The sequence below is a fragment of the Ovis aries genome, chromosome 18 (assembly GCF_016772045.2).
Source record: "Ovis aries strain OAR_USU_Benz2616 breed Rambouillet chromosome 18, ARS-UI_Ramb_v3.0, whole genome shotgun sequence".
Taxonomy (NCBI): domain Eukaryota; kingdom Metazoa; phylum Chordata; class Mammalia; order Artiodactyla; family Bovidae; genus Ovis; species Ovis aries.
The window spans coordinates 11,168,393-11,183,184 of record NC_056071.1 but is presented as its reverse complement, the minus strand read 5'-3'; the positions used below and the strand labels follow the sequence as shown (position 1 = coordinate 11,183,184).

General features: G+C 40.3%; 1 long non-coding RNA gene across 1 annotated transcript; it reads right to left on the bottom strand.

The window, feature by feature from the left end:
* Window positions 1-6,683: 6,683 nt before the first annotated feature.
* LOC132658152 (uncharacterized) lies at window positions 6,684-11,956 on the bottom strand. The gene is made up of 2 exons (XR_009597319.1): window positions 11,875-11,956; window positions 6,684-10,324 (listed from the first exon to the last, which is right to left on the bottom strand). It is a non-coding gene; the product is annotated as an uncharacterized LOC132658152 (long non-coding RNA).
* Window positions 11,957-14,792: the final 2,836 nt, after the last annotated feature.

Genomic DNA, 14,792 nt, shown 5'->3' with positions numbered 1-14,792 from the left:
GGCCAAGCATGCTATAATATCTTTAGGGAAATTTCACAAGTCCCTTAGGTAAGCTTTCCCCCGTAAATCTAGCAGTTGGCCTTGAAAGACTGTCAGTTTTTTCAAGGTGCTCTTTAGCTAAAGCACACTGCAAACATGCCCAGTATTTCCTTACACACCTGATTTCTTTTCAGAGTCCATGAACTCAGCACTGTGAAGCCATATCTGAAAAATAATTTAATGTCACCATTCAGTTGGCTGTCAGTTACAAGACATGAAATTCTTCTGGGGCATCTTGGGACACACTTGCTTTTGTTCCTTATTAAAAGGCATTATGGGTAGTTGAAAAACTGAGCTTTGCAGAGGAAGAGCTGTTCTGCGGCTTAATTCTGACTTTGGAGAACGTATTTAATTCTTGCAACTCAGCTTTTCTCATAAATACAGTGCTTTATACTATTTTTGGCATAGATGTAGAATCATTGGGATGACTAGATTAAAAATATATATAAAGACCTGAGCATATAGTAGGTCTTTCAAAAATGTAAAATACAAATGTCTTAAATACATATTTTAAGAGTTTTTAAAATAAGAAATCTTCTTACATATTATTATAACTACTTTCCTTCTCTCAGCATGAGACACTGGGAAATTTCTCTAAAGTATGAAAAACCTCCTCTCTTCTGCTGCCATCGAGTCTGAAGTGATGGAAAGCTTTGCATTAAGAAGAGCAGTGCCAAGTTCTCAGGTTGACAATGGTTTCTACCAATTAGACCTGAAAAAGATACAACTGACTTAAAGGTGACTCTCACTTAAAGTAATTAATCAATGCCTATTTGAAAACTGGACATCATGGCTAATTTTTATTTATTTTATTTTACACATCACTCCCTTCTTTCCAGAAATTTTTCAGGATACTAAAAATAGTCTTACCCTAAACGAAACCAAACTGGCCTTCTGATTTTTTCATTACACTCGACAGTGTTCTCACTGCTCTAAATCTCTGACTAGCATGCCAGAAAGTTATAGAGAATGTGTTTTGTTTATTTGAACTAAGCCAATGACCTTTTCAAGCATTCTCATCATGAACTGCATATTACATAGAGTACCTTCTGTGCATAATGAACCAATAGGATCAAATTCTGGGGCCTTATGGGATAAAACTACATTTCCCCTTAGGTTGTCAGCTTTTAAACGAGATGTTCTGCAGAACGGACAATGTTGACATGACATTATGGAGACACATCATGACTGGAGAGCATTTTGTCACAATGGTGATGTGTGAACTTCAGAAGAGTTGGATCCCAAGTTTGAACATGCTGCCAAGAATGTGGCTTCCTTTTTAGAGTATCCAGATGTCTCATGTCTGGAGAAATGGGCTTTTCAAATTGTTTATTTGTTGGTTTATATCAGGACAAGAAAGAGTACATTGCCTTCTTGAATCTAATTCAAGTCACTTCCAGAGTCTGAGAAACATGCCATACCTTCAGACACTTATTTTTATCTGCTCTGTAGCTGACTTTTATTGACCGGATCAAAGCTAGACTTATTTTAAAAGAATAAGCAAAAATAAAACCAGAAGTCTCCTTATGTTAAGCCAAGTCAAAGGTTTAAGGTCGTTTCACAAAAACATTAGGGGATGAAATAAAAGAGGGGATATCATCTGAAGCTTTTATAACCTTGATGCTTCACCATAAGCACCAAAGGAAGTCAAGCAGAATCTTCATAGCTTTTCTCCATCGTGTGCATATGTTGGTTCTGCCTCAGGAATCTGTAGACAACTGTCTTCATATGCAGATTCCAGCAATGACCATCAGTAATGGCAATGGAATTTCCAAGGTACAAAGTTTTCATTTGATTCATTTTTACTGTCATTTGTCTGAAACATATCAGCACCATGAGTTTAGGTATTATCAGAAAATCATGAATCATTTTTTTCAACTACATAAGTTCTTGGAAAATTTGACCAGCCCCAGGTCTTAAAATAGGGACACCCAATAGTTCAATTTGGAAATTCATGGAAACTCATGGTTTGTTCCCTGCTGAGCCCACGGTGCACAGAACTTGGGGCTCAAAAAGGTTGCAGCTTTCATATTTATTGAATAAATGAGTGAATGGTTCACACCAATGCTATTAATTGCCTATAATTAGTAAAGAGTCTGGTACTTTAAGCTTTCAGGAGTGAAGATGGACCTGTCTCTGATATGACCCCTGGGTGATACGATGAACTGCTGACCTTCTTTCATATTGGAATTTCATGTATTCATTGTGAATGGATTTCCACATATCATAAGCAGTTATGATTTTCATAATTCTGGTTGACCAATCTGAAGCTCTATTCTTCATCTTTGTAAAAGAGCCATCAAGCCTAAGAAATTATAGAAACCTTAATGAAGCCATGTAATCTCATAACACCTTCCAGAAAAAAAAAACAGCAATAGGTCACAGGTTACCTTAAAGGTAGAGTTCCCTGGTGGCTAACACAGTAAAGAATCCACCTGCAGTACAGGAAACCTGGGTTTGATTCCTGGGTTGGGAAGATCCCCTGGAGAAGGGAATGGCTACCCACTCCAGTATTTTTGCCTGGAGAATCCCATGGAGATGGAGCCTTGCAAACAATATTCCAGGGGTTGAAAAGAATAGGACACGACTGAGCAACTAACACACATTACCTTAAAGGCACCCTCTTTACATCTAGAAATAGAGCAGTGATTGTGCACCAGCTCAAGAAACTTATTTGAAAACTTGAAACAAAAGCTAAGAATCTTTGAATGCAAACTCGTACTGAAGTCTAACATCAAATTACATTTTTAGGTTCGTTATTTTGGATCAGTGATATAGTTAAAAATATGCACTTTCCCAGAAAAAAATAATTTAGAAACATCCTAATATATGCTTAGGTAATTGATAAAGAATCTTAGCAAAGAACTAGGAGAGATCGTGATTGTCACGTCCGCCCATCTTTCTACTTTGTACAATATCTGTGCCAAAAGAGAGGGAAAAAATAATATGGTAACCACCTTGTGCATGTTAGCATTGTATAAGCAATGGACACATCCTGGGGAGGGAGGGAAAATATATCTACAGAATATCTGTGTGGTACCTGACTCAGAGTCACCTTATTTCATGCTCTCAACAATGCTATGTTTAAGTGTTAAGTGTTTTGCACTCTTTTTATTTTTATATATGTGAGTCAGCCACTTCCCTGTGAAGAATAAATGAGATAATGCATGTAAAAGTGTTATCTAAACTGCAAGTTTCCATGTCACTATTAGATATTGTCAGAGCCCAGGAATTTATAAGAAATCTCCGGTTCTTACACATTGGAAGACTCAGTGAGCTGGCAGCAGTGGGCTGCCTGCCCTTCCTATTAGGACATGACTTGGGGAGAGAGGGCAGTAAAGAGCTAATTAGTGAAAAATTTGTTTATTCTTGGGGGATTTCGTTTTCCTATCTAGGGCTTACTAATGAATAATAAGCCTTCTTCTTCTTCCCTTTTTTTTTTTTTTTTTTTTTTAGCTTTCTGGCTTATGAAGTCCTGTGAGTAAAGACTGGGGCTGAATCTGGTAGCAGAGCAGAAGAAAAAGCCATACCCCTGCAAGGGGATGTTGTAATTGAGAAAGAAAAATGAGGATTCTGGCAGAAGAAGCAGTTTCTAAAGCTTGAAGTGAACTGAAAACTTTGCCTAAACTCTGACTCTGGGCCCAATCACTGTCAGTATTAACAGCAGAATATTTCTGCAGCTTCTCCGGGAATAGAAGGCGGCAGTACAGTAACAGGAGAGGGGCAGGGTGAGTTGCTGAGCTTCACGAACAAATCAGGTTCTGGTGACCCAGGACTGGACACGCCATGGAGGTGGTTAGGCAAGGGTTAGTTGGGATTTAAGAGCAGGGTCCTTTGCTTTAAAGGCCAAGAAAGTCATCTGTGTTTTGCTGCTAGGTGCTCAGTCATGTCCGACGCTTTGCAATCCCATGAACTATATAGCCCACCAGGCTCCTCTGTCCGTGGGATTCTCCAGGTAAGATTACTGGAGAGGGTTGCCATTCCCTTCTCCGGGGGATCTTCCTGATGCAGGTATTGAACCCAGGTGTCCTGCATTGCAGGCAACTTGTGCCTTAATTATACAGAGTAGGTCCTCAGAGAAGGGTGTGTAGGTTGGTAAGACTATGATGTCTTCTGTCAGCTGCCTGGAGAGGAAGGCACTGATCTTTGAAGCATGGAAAATTGAGTTCAGGTGGTAATGAAACTAGACAATCCTTTTGGATTGTTCAGCAGAGCAAAAGTTGTACTCGAATACAGCCATCCGAAGATGTAAAGTACTGCTCCCAATCTTGCAGAAATATGAAGAATCCCTGAACTTCTTTAAATCAAATGTCCATGCCCAACCCTACACCGATAGAACCCAACCAATCTTTCAGTGAGTGGAACTTGGATTTTTTTGTTTTAAAGTTTCCCAAGTGATTTTAATTGTAATCAGGCTTGAGAACCATTGACTTCAGAGTCTCAAGAGAAAAATTTGCAAGAAGATGCTATTCTATTCAAATCACCTTTCCCATTCTTACTCGACTTACAGTTATCCAAGAGGATGTATCAAATGGCAATTATTAGGAGGGAATTTTTCTAGCAGGTAGAAACACACCATCTTGTTGGGCCTTATAAAGTCAGCACTTGCTTCCTAAGGTCCGTGGTCTGTTCCACATTAAGAAAGAGGAGATAGTAGTTTAAGAACCCAGCATGGTCTGTTTCATGGGCACATGCTATTGAGTTTTATTTTTTTGATTATACAAAGATGGTCTTCTCCCCTCTCCTGATAACTCTCAATCCCCAGACTTCAGTGGCTGCCTCCTTTGGAAATTAACCAGCCTGCCATCCATTCTCACTGATGGCTGCAGATGGCTACTGACATTGCATAAACTGCATTGATGTTCCTTCTCTGAATCCACAGGTTGTAAACATTTTCTGCTGGATTTAGGTTATATTGGAATGCTGGACACAAAATTTCAATAGTGCTGGACACAAAGACTAGTGCTGAAAGTGGACACTGGACCGTTACAAAGGGATCAAGAATCTAGAAGATATTCAGATATTTGAAGATAATTAGGACAAGGGAGCCATGTAATGACGACTTGGGAAGATCCCTGTTGCTGTCTTTTCACTTTCTTTATGTTCTGTGCTAGGAACTCTAACCTCTTCTCAGTTTCAAAAGTTAGGAGAGACACCAGTCAAAGCAGAATTGGCCAGAACCTGGGGTTCTGACAGAGTACCCGATGCTGATCTGGGAAGAAACACATCTCTAAAAAGTTTAGACCTCTAGAAAGGCCCAAGAGTAGTTGACTGGAGCCTATCAAAGCAGGATGGCACAGTAGGGCTTCATGAAGGTCTTGCACTGGGTGTGGAGAAATGTCTAAGACAGAGAGCAAACAGCATCTGGTAAGCCCAGCAAAGCCAATGGGAGCCCTAGTCTGGAGCTCAAGAGTTATGAAAAAACTTGCCAGACTCCAGGAGAATTTATTCTATGGCCCACCAAGTGGGCGTATCATGTAGAGAGAAAGGCAGTGAGTGGAAATTGGACTCCTAGGCAGGAGGAAGTACGCTAAAGACACGGACAGCTCAGGGCTCGTCCTGTGCAAGAGGCCTGGAGTCTGGCCTCTAGAAATGCAGAATAGATTTTGTCCAGCAGCCAAGGGGACCTCATGTTGGCTGATGAACTTCTTGTCTATGGCTCCCTGAATTCCCCCAGCCCAGGGTAACGGGATAATTTCCAGAGTCATCTCAGGCCTGGACCTGTAGGTTGGGGTTAAGTGGTTCCAGCTTCTAAGGTTAGAAAGATATAGAGGCAGGAAACCAAGGAGATCCTCACCATGAGTAATTTTTTTTTTTTAACTCAATTCTTCTTTCCTCCCCCAGCTACAGTTTAGTGAAGTGGACATATTCTAAGAATATGTTCAGAGGAAGAGACTGACTAAACTATTCAAGTCAAAGAAGGGCTACAGCACTGTAGCCAAAATATTTACCGCTGGAAGCAGTCAAATGCATTTCTTGTTCTTTTATGTTCCAGAGTATCTGATATTATGTGGGACACATAATGTACTTTAAGTGCATATTGATACAGACCAGAAAGACATAGCTATAACAGAGGTGTGTGTGTGTGTTTAGTCACTCAGCTGTGTCCTTGGGAAGGACACACTCAGTCGTGTCCGACTCTTTGCCACCCCATGGACTATAGCCCACCGGGCTCTTCTGTCCATGGAATTCTCCAGGCGAGAGTATTGGATGGATAGTCATTCCCTTCTCCAGGGGATCTTCCCAACCCACGGATGAAACCCAGGTCTCCCACATTTGCAGGAAGATTCTTTACTGTTTGAGCCATTAGGGAAGCCCATACAAGAGGTGCATTACTGATAAAATATGGTATTTCCAAAACTACTATCCCATCCTAATTTATTTTCAAGTGTGCCCTTATCTAAAATGTCTTATTTTTATTTAAGTCTTTGCAAAACCTCATTCTTATTTTCTCACTTTAAAATACAAAATCTTAAATACTTGGAAGATATATTGCTGCCATATAATTCACAGGCACACACAACAATAAAAGAACCAACATATTGCTGAGTTAGCAACTAAATAAACAGCTAAGTACACCCCTTTTGTATCATTAAGTAGCGTGCATTCTTAAAGTGATAATGGAACTAAATTTGGAGAGAACAGACTGGTAGGTTTCAATTTATTTGTTTCACAATCACAGCCTCAAACTGAAGGGAAAATTATGCTGCAGTTTGATAAATAAAGCCCTATACATTCACAAACAAAATGCAAAATGCAAACTTCTAGAACTTCAAATAATCAAGGATCTTAGATTAATTCCATCAGTGGTGGAGAGTTTTTTGTTGTTGGGAATTTGCTGGAGAGTTTAGTATGAAAGCACTCTAACTAGTGTCTGATTATATCAGTGTCTCCATTTCCTCTTAGAACACACATCTGTTGTTGTGGGGGCTTTTCGGAGGGGAGAGTGTGGTTGTGGTTATTATGGAAATACGGCAAAACCAAATATTTTAAAGCAGATGAGAAGAAATCTACAGACAGTTGGCTCACAAATGTTGCAGGCTTTCCGCATCTAGGCATAAAGCAAGCAGCGGTAACAGCAGCGTTCCTGGTGGCCCCTGTTTTATCTGTTTCCAACACTGGACTGCTCTTGTTAGTTAACTGACTGGAGATTGTTTCCCCCTTTATTCCCTCGCTCTCTTTTATAATTGTTGTTACTCTGTTTTGCCTGAAAGCTGCAGTATCTCACTGTTCATTATTCCTGGTTCAGTCAAATCCTGTCCAAAATTAACCCACGGCGTGCTGGAGTTATTCCCTAGCTCTGCTTCTTCCTATACCGCATGGACCTTGCTGTTGCTCTTAAAAAGTTTACAGATCCTATAGAAGTAACTCTTTTAATGAGCTCAATGCTGATTTCACCCACCTGTGTTTCATATTTAAAATTCCTAACTAACATTCAATATTTAAGTTTCCAATTATTGACAAATTGTTGTAAAATTCTGGAGTCCCATACACTTAAATCCTCTCTCTCTCTCACACAGACCTAGTTCTACAGAATCCGTTTTAACTTTGGCTCCACGTTTTCTATTTTATTCATATTCTCTACTCTTTAAAAGAGCCTTCTGAGACTCCAAACTCAAGCTGTAAGACAGGAAGAAAAAAAAAGTCAGCATCAATGAGAGAGGGGAACTAGTTTCTTCTCCTAGCATCAGATTCCAGAGTATTCCATCTGAATTGAGTGCAGCCATCAGAAGAACCATAGAAATGGAAGGTTGCTGTTATAAATTAATGATTATTTGCTGCGCATGTTAGAATGGCTGTTTGTTCCACATTTTATTGTGATGTTTTATTCTTATTCAGTGCAACAGTAATTGGGTCTTAAACATGATAAAGTATCTTAAAGCTGCATTGGTAGCTGAGCTGCCTACAGCAGGTTTTTAACTCTAGTTAAAGAAGGTTAATCAAAGCTAATGAATCTGTTTTATCCAATGCCACAAGTGTATCCAAAAAATATGCAGGAGGTGACTAAAATCCGGATTGTTCAGCTGCAAATGCAAATGCATTTTCAGCATAGTAATTTTGTAAGCATTTTTGATGGTCCTGGATGGATGGCCCATACCTGCAAGCCCAATACTTTTCTTAACTTTCTGCTGCTCACTCTTCTGCCATGAAAAATACATATATACGTATATGAGCCTTATGAATATACAAGGGTGGAAATGCAATCCCACATAGAGCCTTCGGTGTGAGAATATCAAGAGACTGTTGCATTCAGAAGTTCAGAATAGCTCTGCTCTTTATGAAAGAATATGAGGAGCCCCTAATAAGGCTAATTCATTAGAACAAGCGTTTGTTATTAAAACACACCACGCACGACCAGAGGCATCCAAGCCAGACAGTGTGGCAATTAAAGTTGCCTCCCTGCAAAACTCGGGCTGCCCACCAACTCTCGCCCACGAGTTCTGTTTTGTTTTCTTATTAGAAATGACATTGAAGAATGCAAGTTCATAATTTGTCAGGCAGCCGAAGACGGATCAGTCTTTGGCCGTGACACCGTTGTGTCCCCTTTCAGTCAGAAGGTTTTAAAAATTCAAATTGTCTGCCTGTGTCCTTTTGCAAGGCTGGGGAATCCACCTTGCTATCTTGAACGCTGCCTTGTTGCACTGGAAAAAAAACAAAACAAAACAAAACTCATAGCTAGAAATCATCCTCTAAATGTCTAAATTCACAGTGGTGGAGAGTTTTTCATCTTAATCCCAGCATTTACGGAAAACACACACACATACACACATCCTCAGTCTGCACGGACACCTTTCCCCCCTTGGCTACTAGTGGTGGTTTGGAATGAGATTCATAGCGACTCAGAGGGCTGCTGCTGGCCTGGAAAAACCCCCTGCCTATGAGACAGAAAGGAGGGGGCGTGGGCACATTGTAGCTTTCCACCCAGCTCTCTTTTTAAACCTAAATAATATTTGTGCTTTAGGGGGAAGGGTGTGAAAACGGGATGGACCAAGAAAGCAAGGCAGGACCCAAGACTCCAGGGATGAAGGAGAAAAAAAAATTAAAAAGCCCGAGGACTCAATCTAGCTTTGGTCCATGGAAAGCCTCCATCACAGGTTTCAAAAGCATATTTTTTCAGTTTCACCAGCCACAACCCCCTCAATGAAAACTAGTTGCGAAATTCAGTGCCTGTTAGGCCTCAGCTAATTAGAAAAAATGGGCTTTTTTTTTTTTCTTTTCCTTTCTTTCTTTAGCACCTTTTCTTTCAAGCATTTAGTCTCAGGAGGGGAATCCAGGCTTTTGGCCGGGCTGTTTTGAAAACACGCCTTTGAATGCCTCTCCCTAATTCACGCCTTTTGTTTTTCAGCTTTTGTGTTTGCCAGTTTGACCATATAACATTATACATCTGGTGTATAGCTTGTTGGGGCTTTTTTCTCCCAGGGATCCTATGCATTCCCTATAGGATCCTCCCGGGCTTCAATTTGAGCGATCTTGTAACAGAAAGGGGTAAAGGAGCGCGAGGAGGCTGGGGGCAGGCAGAGAGAGAAATGAGCGAAACCTAAAAAAAAAAAAAAGTTGAAAAGAATTCTTTTGCTCTGGTCTTTTCTTCTCACTGTTGCGACTGGACCCTGAGTCAGCCGGCGACAAGGCCTCGGTGGGAAAATTGACGGGGCCACAGAATAGATAACTCATTGGAATTCTGGCAACATATTCGTAAATAAAACAAAAGTGGAGAGGCGGGCTGGGGGAGGGCGCGTGTTTCTGGGGAGGCGCAGGGCTGCGGGGGTCTGGGAGGACCCTTCCAGGGCTGGCTCCCTGACTCCCCTCTCGCAGGGGACATCTAAGATGGTCAAAGGAAAGGAATTCAGACTGTGTTGTCCAGGCTTGTTAGGCAGAGCTCTTGCAGCTGGACATGTTTATTATTGCAGCTATCAGGGTGCTCTTGCACACACACGTTCCAAGCCCCAGAGAGCTGAAATAATCCACCTTGTTTCTTCAGAGCGGGCAGGCAAGCTCTGTGCCTCCGAAGGGGTTTCTTTTTAAAAAGGAACATTCCTGTGCACGACAACTCTTTTTTTCCTCCTCTTCAGGAGGAGATGTCCCCCAGATTCAGTTTGCATTTATCTTTTCCAGCCCCTACCTCCCAGGCACACTTTTGACAAAACAGCTTGGATGGGTTTTTCTGGGTGTGATGGAATTTGTGTATGTTTCCTAATGGTGGAAACTCTCAATCTTCTAGCTGATTTTGTTATTAATGTACATAGTGTGTAATCTTCTGGCCAAGATCCTCTCTCAGTCTCCCCATCTGCAAAATGGACACAGCAAAACACCAAAGTCAGAATTTATAGTTTCCTGTATACTTTGAGTTCCTTTTTACAATGGCTTTGTTTGATACATATATTTCGCATATCATATATGAATAAACTCATTATAAAACCCATTATAAATAAATATATCATGTCTTGATTTGGGATAAGATAAAACCTACAATAAATAGAAAGACAGTATGTTTGTAGCTGGTGTTTGACGCTAATACCAGCATTCTTTTCTTTACTGCTGAACAATTTCAAAAGCAATACTAGGCATGAAAACAAAACAAACTCATTTCAGTGCAAAGCTTATGAGCTGTTTGTGTTTCCCTGAACTCAATGAAGGGGTGGGTGGGCAGGGAATTTATTTTAAATATAGAAGTGTGGAAAATATAACAGAGTCGGCAGAATATCTGGGAAGGTTCTGCAGCTCATAGTGCAGAGTTTATTAAAGATGTGATGTAACTTGTGAATGTAGTTTTCAAAAGTAGTCATGGAAAGACTGAAAGATCTTACGAAAAATGCTATTTTTGGCTTACATATTTGTAATTCAGATTACCGGCTGGTTAACCCTTTGATAAGAGTTTCTTTAGCTGGAAATCTGTATTCCTGTCTGTCCTTAATCAGTCCAGTCACCTGACCAATTATGCAGATCCAAGGATAAACACAAATTAGAAAGTATTTGGAGGAAACGGTGAGATCTTTTTAAAAATATATATATTTTTAACTAAGACACTTTGCTGTTCCAATCAAACACATAAAGTATACAATAGGCTAATTTTCAAGAATACGTTTTTTTCCAAAACATCATTCAGATGGGTAGAAAACGCCTACTATTCAATATTGAAATATACTGTAATTCCCTTGGAAAAGTAACTTAACGAACAGTTTCACTTAACAGACAAAGACTATTTATTTACTCTGAGTTTCCTGCAAGGTTGTCTGTTTTTTGTTTTTGTTTAAAATGGTTTCAGAACATGGAGAACTAAGACCATCCTCAACTGAAAGGAAAACAAAAACAAAAATCATGGACTTTAAAATTCTTCAATGAATTCCTTAGCTTCCAAATGTAAAACTGTCCCAGCAAGAATGTCACACAGTGTAAGCACAGAAGGATATGTATTTTACTGAAAACATTCTCTCCATAACGTCCAAAGAATACACAAAGAATAAGCTGCTCTTATTTAGATGACAATGTCTGTATTTATCATATTTTCAAGTCTGCTTAACAATCCGATACCATTTTCCAAAAGATGTCTTGGTTAGACTAAGACTCCTAACCCACCCACCTGCTCTTTTAGCTCATGAGTCTTGATTTGAAGAAAAATGTCCTTTATGTTTCTGTGAAGACTAGCTTTATTTCTAATGAAGTGGGAGTTTAGAATTAGAGGAAAACCTGGTGCAGGTCGTCCAGCAGCAGCAGCAAAGTAAAAATGACAAATAGCAGTTCCCCACTTAAGAAAATAACATTCTGTTGATTGACCAACACCCTTTAAATTTTAGCTCTTAACAACTCTTACAGAAACAGGAACTGCCAATAACAAACCTGATTTCCAGCGTCCCCAAGGTAATAATAATCCACTAATTTGACTACATCCCAGCTGGCCGTCTGTAACAGTTTCTCTCTGGTTTTTGAAGCAGAGAGGCCTTATCTTTGGTGGAAAAAAAAAAAAAAAAGAAAACACATACACAGGGAGGGTGGGCAGTGAAGTTAAGGAGTGTGGAGAGAAAACACATGGAAATTTAATGTGAAAGTTTCTTGTTTCAATAAAGCTGTTAGGTTTGGCATGAAGACTGTTATCAGATGGTTCCTTTGACATTACTTGAGCCTTTCAGTAAGTAAGACAAGCCTGAAGGATTAGGTTGTCAACTTCAGCCTGTCATCTTTAGGACAGGAAAAAAAAAAGTTTCTTTCTTTTTTCTTTCTCTTTTTTATGGTCGCATCTTCCTTCACCAGCTTTGGGGACTGCAAGAGAGGCATTTAAGGTGTAGAAGACAACTCCGACCCTACATTGATCATGGATGTTCTGCTTCTAAAGATGAGTGAGCCAGCCAAGCTGTAAGGCTAATCACCCTGGGCAAGTATGAATTTATCTAAAGAGGATTTCATGTGGAACCCCCTGAGCCGGCCGCCAAACGGATGACTGCACACTTTAAGAAAGTTAGTGGGCCTTCTCCCAATCAACTGTCAGGCGACATAAAAGGTTTGGAACGCGCTGACTTAAGCAAACGATATTTAGCCATCTAAGGAGATCAGAAGGCCCAAGATTTTGCTTTGTTGGAGCTGACAGGAAATATTGATACGTATCAAGTAACACTCCTGATGCAAAAGGGAAGATGTGATTCTTTTCGGCACTATCTCTATTTACAAAACTGTCTTGTGCTTTGGAAAGAAGGTGGGGGCAGGGGAAATGCCAAAACCAACACTTCACTTGGGACTTTGCCAGCTTTCCTGGGACCGCAATGTAGTGAAAATAGGAATCAAACTACATCAGCTTTTTTTTTTTTTTTTTTAAACAAAAGGTGTTGGAATTGGAATCTGCAGACTCTCTGAATGTCTAGCTGATGGGTGGACCTCGTCCATCACCCCAAATCTATCCCTTGAGTTGATTAACTTAGAAAGCCTGCCATGGATTATGTTTTGGTGGATAATATGCCAGAGTGTCTTCCAAATATCTGGCTCTCAGGCCTGAAAAGCAAATGCTCTGAACAGGTCCTAGGTATTGAAGTTCTATTTTCATGAGTAACAATGTTCATGATCCGAATGATTCATCACTTTCAGTATTTAAACCACATGGGTTGCGGGGAGGGGAATCATAATGTCCTGTATTGGCAAAGTCTAACGGGAACACAGGGCTTTTACCGTGGAATAAAGGTTGGGTTGGAGGGTTTCATTTAAAAGGGGAAAAAAAAAAAAAACACAAAACACCCTATTTTATCAGAAGACTAAACGTTCTCCATCAGTAATGTTGTGCCTGAGGTGATACCTTGAAGATGCTGGAGGTGGCAGTGTTAATGAAACACCCGTTGGCACTAAACAGCATTTCTAGAATCCTGATTGTAGCACTAGAAAGGAAAGTGAAATTTGTAACCGCACAATAAACAAGGGAAACTGCAGAAAAGAACCTGCTTGTTCTGAGAGGAAGATCGCTTCCAGTTAAACAAAGAAATTTAGGGTCGTCTGCTTTTCATGAAAATCGCATACATATGGCCTTTGAAATTTGTCACTGAAGACGTTTTTTGCTCTAAGGTAAAATTCACCACTTTATAGCTTTTCAGCTGCAAATCTCTGGCTTTCTTTTTTTCTTCTCTCTTTTGGCCCGCAGCCCAATATGAATGTATGATCACTAGCGCAATAGTTAAACATCTGAGCCTTTTTGAAGTGCCTTCAATGTTACAATGATGTGATGGTTGATTGCCTAGCCGTCCCTTTAGAAAAGAACTTCATTCTGCCCCCTAGTGGTAGAGATTAAAGTTTAATGACTATTTCATAATACGATAAAGCCTTCCCACTCCAGTGTTTCCCATATTTTTAAGAACATTCTGTAGGGTGGGAAGTACTGATGAGTTTCCTCATAATCAGGAATATTTTCAGTATATTTTCACAGGAAAACTATACTGAATGGACGGTTCTGCAAGCCAGAGGATCGTTTCATTTTCATGCATTTTGCTGTATACGCTGCCACTATAAACTGTCATTGTTCCCACTACCAGGTCCCTCCTGGAAAAATTCTGCAACATCTCAATGGAAACTTTTAGCCAAGAAGTGTATGTTATCCTCAAAATAACTGGAGGAAGAGAAAGCATTCCCTATCGTCAGATGTTGTGGAAGTTTACCTTACTTCTCAGATGACTATTTTTGAACAAAAGGTAACCGAAGCAGTTCTCACTAATTACAGTGCTGGTTGCTTCACAGGTCACATTTCCTTAGGGTTCCAGTTCATAAAGTAAGGCATGTATCCCCAACATAAAAAGGGGATGTGTGATGTCAGCACAATTTTTGACATGGGAAATGTTGATCATGCCCAGTTCTTTTGGAGCTGACACCAAAGTAGAAGGGGTTTGTTTGGGTTTTTATCCTGTCCTGGCTTTGTTTTCTTTATGTATTTATTTCTTTAATCTTTTGTGGAGGGTTCATTTTCTGCATGCAGGTGGCGCTTATGCAAGCATGTGAAATCAAGCCCTCAGAATGGAGCAACCAATAAGCATGTATGTCTAGGTCTTGCAGAAGTGAAAGCTCATGTTGGAGGGAGATGGAGACACAGAGGAGGAGGAGGGGTCCACGGAGAGTGGACAGGGCAGCTGGACCGTGTGTAATGTGTCAGTTCACGTCTGTGCCACCATTGTGCTGCCGATGTTGGAATGCAGAGAAGGCGCTAGTTTATTGAATGAGGAGCCATGTAAATTCCAGCTGTCAACGTGTGATCAGTCCTTCGGACAAAGAGAGAGGTTTTCTCCTTACCC